The sequence below is a fragment of the Trichosurus vulpecula genome, chromosome 6 (genome assembly GCF_011100635.1).
Source record: "Trichosurus vulpecula isolate mTriVul1 chromosome 6, mTriVul1.pri, whole genome shotgun sequence".
In the NCBI taxonomy this organism is placed as follows: Eukaryota; Metazoa; Chordata; class Mammalia; order Diprotodontia; family Phalangeridae; genus Trichosurus; species Trichosurus vulpecula.
Genome location: NC_050578.1, coordinates 227406432 through 227414966, shown reverse-complemented (window position 1 = coordinate 227414966; position 8535 = coordinate 227406432).

Sequence of the window (8535 nt, the reverse complement as noted above, 5' to 3'; positions counted from 1 at the left end):
AATTGAGTCAAAATCTACTTCTTCAGTCTCAGTTGTGCCATCCTGGGCCGAACAAAACAAATCTAATCCCACTCCCAGGTGACATTCTTCCAAATATGAGAAGACTGTCATGTCCTTTCTGTGGTTCCTCTTCTCCAGAATGACTATCCCCTTTCCCTGAACAGATCTGCCAGGGGCTTTAAGTTCCTTCATCCTGTTCACCCTTAGAATGCATTGCCCATTTGTTTCCCAAATGGGATGCCCAGATTTGAACACAATATTCCAGAAATGGTCTGACAAGAGCAGGGTGCATCAGGATTTAAACATCCTACACTCTGGGCAGTATGCCAATTTGAATGCAACCTAAAAACAAATTTTATGAGATAGCTGGATAAAGTAGTAGCATCAGGAATACCTGTGTTTGAATCCTTCCTCAGACATCTAGCAGCTGCGTAACTCATGGCAAGTCACGTAACCTCTCTTAGACTCAATTTCCTTATCTGTAAAATGGGGATAATAATGGCATTTACCCCATAGGGTTTTTTGAAGATCAAATGAGATGAATGTATACAGCATTTTGCAAACTTTAAAGCACTATATCAATGTTAGCTACTCTTATCTTGGCTGTTGTGCCACAATGCTGATTTATTTAAAGATTTCAGTCTACTAAAACCCATGGGTATTTACTTTTTTCTTTTAAATTTAATATTGTATTTATTTTCCCAATCACATGTAAGTAATTTTAATGTTCTTTTTTTCAAATTTTGAGTTCCAAATTCTCTCCCTCCATCCCCTCCCCACCCCTGCATTGAGAAGGCATGCAATCTGCTGTAGGTTATACATGCATAGTCATGCAAAACACATTTCCTTGTAAGTTCTCAGAGGTATTTTTACATGAACTTCTATCTAACCAAGTCTCTCGTCCTACTGAACAATCTTTCTACTCTACTCTTATTCACTATCTAGCTTGTTACCTGGAACAATTGCTTCAAACCTTTCATTGTTTACTCTCATCTCCAATGCATCTTCCCACACTAACTTTAAATGACCTAGCCTGTTATTTCACTGAAAAGACCGAGACCAGCTGATAGGAATCCTATCAGCACCTGTCCTGTCTCGCTCTAACCTTCTTAGCAGCAGCCTGTGCTTTCTCCTCTTCTCATCCCATCACAGAAGAAGAAATATCCCAATTCCTCTCCTGGTCCTCCTTCCTCTTGTGATTCAGGACGTTTTTCAGAGGAGACAAGAATTCCTCTCCCCTATCATTCCCTGTCTTCTCATCCCCATCCAGCTCAGTCCTATGCCATCATAATCCATATCCTCTGCTTCCCTCCTTTTTGATTTAATCCTCTGCTCTGTTGTTAATGACCTTTCCTTCATCCTAAACATCATCCTCTCATGTCTTTCCATCTTCTTGCATTCTCAGAAACCTGGCTTCCTCCAGAAGGAGCAACTGCATCCCTGCTCACCCACTCTGGCATCAAGAGCTGCTCTGATGCTCCCTGTTTCACGGGTCAGAAGCAGAATAAACAAAATCTTCGGTTCTTGCGGTCACTCCCAACCCTGCCTCTCCCACCATCACTCAGCAATCCTGCCTCCTTGGAGTTCAACCCCATTTGTCTTGATTACCAGATCCAGATTCTTCCTGTAGTCAGTTACTGGCCACGAGATCATCCCCACTCCTTTCTCAAAGAGTTCAGCCCTTGGCTCAAAGACTTATTCTCCTTCCCCAAGTCAGACTTCAATATATGCATTGAGATCCCCTCAAATGCACTGGATTTCCAGTTCATCACCCTCCTCAACTCTTATGGTTTATATCTTTATTGCACCTGAGCAAGCCCCAGGGATGGGTATACTATGGGGTTCACCATCACCATATCAGTGTCTCTGTTGTAACAACAAACTCTGAAATTCTTCTCTCCAATCACACTCTCCTATTGTTCCATCTCTTCTCTTGAATCACTCTTCCTCAATTCATTTTCCATCTTCATTATGATTTCTCATCCCTGGATTACTCCCTATACTTCTAGGCCATTGCCTTGCTGCGGCTTCATTCTCATTCTTTCCCAGTATCAGTTCTATCATTAATCAATTACAGCACGCCCTCAAGGCTCTCTCTTCAAGGCCCATTCACAGTGGCAGGTTGGGTCCCCTAAAAGTCAGGGTTCCAGGGGTAGGCTTGAGGGCTTGTATGGTTTCTAATACCATCACTCATGGTGTGCTCTCTAATATTGATCAATGCATTGATAGCAAGCAGCTTTTAGAAATGATTTTTTTGCTGAAAAGACATAGCAAGGATAAGAGGTATTAAAACACCCCCATAAATGAGGAGGCACATTGTCTCCTTACACACACACACTTATCTGAGGCATAGTGAGATACACGTAGGGACCAAGCAGTTCCTCCCAACTCCTGGCCCTGGGCATCCCCACCAAGTTCACCTTAGAGCATTGTGTTAAGGGTAGATGAATTGCTCCCTTACTTTTCTAGGCTGGTTATTTGAAGGATGCTTCAAGAGTGCCTCAGCTGATGAGTCAATCCCCCACTCAGCTGGCTCAAGCAGGTCTCTTGGCTGCTATATGGACTGCTGTGGCTGTTATCACATAATACTAACTTTGACTAATCATGACTGTAATTGGCTTCCAAAATTCCACCTGTTGGATTTGCAGCAGGCAGAGAGTCTTGTCTAAATTCTTGTATAAGTAAACTACCAGGAAAGGCATGAGTCAAGGACCAAGCTCTCATTGTCCAGTCCCCCTATCATATAGATACATACCGTATATATTATGCACCGTATTCTACCTTTGAATCTCTTGTCCCTTTGTCCTACCAGCCCCCATACCTTGAGAAACCGCAAACCATCTACTTTCTCTCATTCTACTCTCATACTCCTAGATACAGCTGGAGGAGATCATTCAAACACGCTGATTGCATCCACTACAAATTATATTTAATTGCTACTGGACTCAAACTGCAGCATGGAAGTCCTGTTATTTTTCCCTGATCAACTCCCAGGGTTTTTTCTTTCCTGGACTTGTTTCTTTTCTCTTTCTCGGTGATTTTAACAATTCCTTAAATTAAAATTTCTATGCAGATCTTCTCCAGACTGAAATTGCTAAATATCTCCACTTGGGGGCGTCATTGACATCTCAAAGTCAACATATTCAAAATGAGATCATTCTCTTACCCAATCTCCCAAGCCTACACACTCTTCCAAATTTTCCTGTTTCTGTCAAAAGTACTACCCTTGTCCCAGGTTCATAACCTCAGACACATCCTTCACTCTTTCTTCTCCCTGAACCTTCACAGTCAATTATCTGCCAATTCTTGTTAATTCAATACCTAAAAGAACTCTCCCATCTACTCCCTTTTCCCCACTCCCAATTTTGAGTAATTTCCCTCATCTCTCACCTGAGCTGTTGTTATTCAATTATGTCTGACTCTTCATGCCCTGTGGACCCAGTTCTTACTAATTCAACTCCTAAAAGAACTCTCCTATTTATTCCCTCTTCCCCACTCCCAAGACTACTATCCAATTTTGAGTAATTTCCCTCATCTCTCACCTAAGCTGTTGTTATTCAGTCATGTATGACTCTTCATGACCTGTGGACCATACTGTCTATGGGTTTTCTTGGGAAAGATACAGGAGCAATTTGCCATTTCCTTCTCCAGTGGATTAAGGCAAAGAGGGGTTAAATGACTTACCCAGGGTCACAAAGCTAGTGAGTGTCTGAGGTCGAATTTGAACTCATGTCTTCCTGAACTCCAAGCCCAGTGCTCTATCCACTTAGCCACCTAGCTGCCTCTTCTGAGCTGTCATAATAGTCTCCGGATTATGCTTCCTGCCTTCACATAGCTGCCAAAATAATCTTCTTAAGGCATAAGCTTGATCACATGACTCCTCTGCTCAAAAGCCTTTATCGACTCCCTGTTACCCCTCAGACAAAATATAAATTCATACTTCTGGCAAATACATCCTTCTACTACTCCTTCCTGGCATTTCCTCACACTGTTCCTCTTCACGTACTTCTTCTTTCAGCCAGATAGTTGTACCCTGGACTTAGCTTTCCACTCCTTCCTCAAATTGCCTTGGATTTTATTCATCCACAGGTTGTATTCCCTTGATAAAATTGAGGGCAGGGACTGTCTCATCTTTGTATTTGTATCACCAGAGCCTAGACCAGGGCTTTACAGTAGCAGGCACTTAATAAATATGTGTTCAATTGGATTGAAATTATGATTCTTTCATTTGACCTAAACAAGAAAACACAGGAAAACAGCAGGTGGCAGCAACGTTTTAAAAACAAAACCACTTGGGTTCTAGTGAAAAAAAAAGGCACGTTATGGAACAATCCTCTCATCTCAGAGGCTGCCAGCTGGTCCTGGTAGAAAGTATGCAAGGCCCTCAGTGATGGGCCAAGTTCATTAGTCGGGAGAGTTCATCACTGGAAGAGTCCCCAATGACCTAAAAATGACTGGAAAGGGAAGGAATTTCCTCCCTCCCCTTCATCGCACCTTCATTGCTCTCCATAAGACTGGGTCACAAAGTTTTAGAATCATAGGCCCATAATTCTGGAACTGGAAAGGACCTCAAAGGTCATCAAGGCCAGTCATTTTACAGATGAGGAAACTGAGGCCCAGGGACTTGTCAAGAGTAACACAACTAATAAATGTATGAAGCAGAATTCAAATCTAGGTCTTCCTGACTCCAAATCCAATATTCTACTCATTATACAACTAACTTCTTCCCTAGAGAAGTTATTTTAGGATACTGGGAATAGCCTATTCATTAGCCAAAAAAATACAGGGCCTTAGATAAATCAATTGGCATCTCCTTCCCTTCTATATAGAGATGGTGAAGTATGGCTATGGGACGTTGTATATACTGTCAGATTGGATCGATGTGTCAGTTCCTTTAGTTGAATGTTTATCCCCATCTATTTCATTCTTTGGTACAAGGCATGGCACAGTGGGTAGGAGAGGGAGAGGGATATATTCATAAATGAAGATGATGTAAAAAAATACCTAGGAAAATTTTTAATTACAAATAATCAGCCAGCGGGGGGCCTTAGGATTTAAGCTGGGGTTCTTTGAGGGATAGAAGAAAAGGGTAATAGTTCTTTCTCCTATACAAGGGCAGTTAAGCCAAGAGCTGCAGAGGTAGAATCTGTTTCTCTGTCAATAAAATGGGATTTAAGGACCATGTTTTTTTTTTTAAAAAAAACAACTAAGCCTATATATCATCTCCCCCAAAAGTTACTGAAGTAAATAACCTATTATGCTTAATATCCACAGCCCAACAGGAAAAAGAATCATGAGATGTTAAAAGGAAGATCCCTCAGAGATCATCTGGAGTCCAACCCCCTCATTTTAAGGGATGAAGAAATTGAGGCCCAGAAAGGGGATGTTTCTTCCAAGCACTGGAACCCAAGTTTCTTGTGCAGAGCATCATTACACCATGAGAAGTAATTCACGGTTGGGCTGGTCTCAGTTACCTCTTTTCCAGTGGGCCAGCTATGTCCTCAATGAGCCCAAACTCAAATACCTATTTAAACAGTTACTTAATTACTCAAGAAGCATTGAAGTACCTACTATGTGCCAGGCATTGGGGACATAAATTCAAAGAACAAAGACATTCCTACTCTCTATGAGCTTGTATTCTAATAGAGGAGACAACAATTGCTCATAGAAGTTTGTGCAGAATACATACACACGGGATATGCCAATTTTCTTCCTTTTCTCTTTAAGAGTATGTAAACTGGATCAAAAAATCAGCTACCAGAATGTGCTTAATTCTTCAAATCAAAGATTTTCTTCCCCTCAAGTTATGGAGCAATGGCCCTGCAGTGATGTTAAGAAGACACAGAACTTCAATGAGGTTACTTGATCTCCCACTTGGATGAAAAGCCCATATTTGTTAGAAGGGTTGGTTAGAAAAGAACAATGTATTGATTAGTTCAGGGGCAATTTTCTCCATTTTTCTCCAAGATGCTTGGAGAATGAAAGGCGTAACACCATTCTATTTGCTCCAGGACCCAAAATAACCCTCCTTTGAGGTAAACAAAGGCTAGTTCTGTAACTGGAGATTCTCAACTCAGACCCAAAGACATGCTCTTTCTCCTTCTGAGAGCAAGTGCCAAGGACCAAGGTCTTCCACGCTGAGAACTCTTTAAGCTGAAAGAGCCTTTCAAAAATATCTTGTGAAGAAAACATTCTAGAATTCCTCTGCATGCAATAAACAACATCTATTTGAGCAATTAGGGACTGATGTTCCAGAACTCTTATCAACATTTTATGTCCCCCACGACTCAAAAATGATGTGAAATCAGAGCAGAAAATTGACAGCACCAGGAAACTATTTGGATAACTAACTGTCTGGAGTTACCATTACTGGCTTTAATCGTGACCTAGTGGCTCTTGGGTCCTGAAGCAGCCAGAAAAGGGGCTGCTCCATGCCAAAGCATTCATTAGCATCCCCTTTTGGTTATCTATTTCTGAAGAAAAAGTTTCGCTCTGGGTCCTCCTGGAACTTTTTCTAGAGAGTCTTATCAGTGTCCCCAGATTTTTAAGGCATCCATCAGAAATTGTGATTGTGTGCACAATTTCTATTTTCAATTAAGAAGCATGTTGTGGGGAAGAAGTCAGATTGCCCTTGTCTCTCACTGCCTAACTATGGAAGAAAGAGAAATGTATTTTTTTTCCATTTTCTAGGTTAGGTAGGTAGACAAGCATTTATTAAACATTTTCTATGTGTCAGGGACTGTGCTAAAATAAAAAAGTTTTTAAAAAGTTTAAAAGTTGCTGGCTTTCCCTACCATATGAAGTACAGCTGGCCTTTTCACCAATCACCCATCTTTAACCTGGTGGACCAGAAATCTTGGTGGGGGATCTTGGTTTTCTGAGAGTACAGATTGAGGAAGAGGTATGGACATTTGAATCTCCCTCTCTCTTGTCTCTAAACAGAGCAACATAAGTCAGTGCTCTCTTCTGGAAAGAAAGAGGAATTAAAAGTGACTGCAGACTTCTTGGAAGTTGCTCATAGTCTAGAATTGTGCCTTTCCCCCAGCACATTGGGTGGACCCTGTGTGGTGAAATGAGACATGCATCACTGGAGGGAATGTCCACATCACTGAGATCACAGATCCATTGGATTCTTTTTTTATTTCGTATTCACTTATATGTGTACATGTGTTTCCTCCTACAGAATGTATCGGCACCTCCTGGCACAATGACTGGTTCATAGAAAGTCCTTAATAAATATGCGATGAAAGAAAAACAGTGAAATGCAGAAAAGATGAATTGTGCCTTTATTGTTTTTGGACCATAAGATATGACCAATACGAGAAATTAGAGAAGTATAGGATGGTATAGTATGCAATTCTTATGAAGGTATAGATTTAGATTAAATGTCACCAACATACTCTTCTGAGACCGAAGAGCTGTCTAGGCAGTTCAGCAGGGCTCCAGGGGCATAGAATTGGTAAAGAGTGGAAATAAGTAGAAGTAGGAAAATGGCATACAAAATGAATATAACAATGAAACTCCAGGCTACCTATTTAACAATCTGCAAGCATGGCCCCAGAGAAGAGTTGAGAAAATGTACCTCCTTCTCTTGTTTGGAGAATGGGGGAGGGGGGGTATGTAAAAGACATGGTTGGTGGGCTGGTTGGTTTTTCTGCTCTCCTTTTTTTCTGCTTTTTGTTTTTATTCATTGTTACAAGGCATGCTAGCTAGGCAGAGGAAGGGTGGGAATATATTTGGAAATGAAGTTGATACCAAAACAAATGATATCAATAATTTTCTTTAATTGTGCCCTTGCCTTGTGGGTGGGTCCATCTGGATAATGGGTATATAAGGCAATAGTAGGTAACGGAGCTGAATCTATTCAAGGTTAAGTGTGGCTGGGTGAATAGCTCTTACACGATGGAGTACTCTCCAAATTTAACATTGAGCATTTTCAAAAGTTTCTTTTCTTTCTTTCTTTTAATTGGAAAGATGATGGCAGAGAATTCGGGCAAATCATTTTCTTTGGCAGGCTAATCATTTCTTTTTTTTTTCTCTGAAGGGGCAGAAAGCATAATGAACAGAGGAGGCAAGAGTTAGGTAACTTCACCTGGCAGCTGCCTACAGTGGCTCAGATCATGGGCTGTTCCACAGGGATCCTGTGGATGGCAATCAGAATCCCTTTCTGATTTTCAGACAATCACAATTTAGATAAAATGAGAAAATCATGACTTCTAACCCTGCACAGCATCATATATCAAATGCAAATATAAAACCTAACTATGTGAATTTGTATATATGAAATATGGAAACTCTAAGACTATTCATCTGACCTCTAGAGAAAAAAATGTGTAAATTGTTCACTCAAGTAAGGGATAAATATATTGCTCATTTACAAAGGGACTAGGCAGGCTCAAATGGCTCACATCCTACCTCAGTGTGGCTTCACCTCTTTGGGCCTCAGTTTCCAGATCTGTAAAGTAAGGGGGTTGCACTAGATGGTCTCTGAGGTCTAATTCTGAATGTAGGATCTTATGAACATTTCTCCAATCA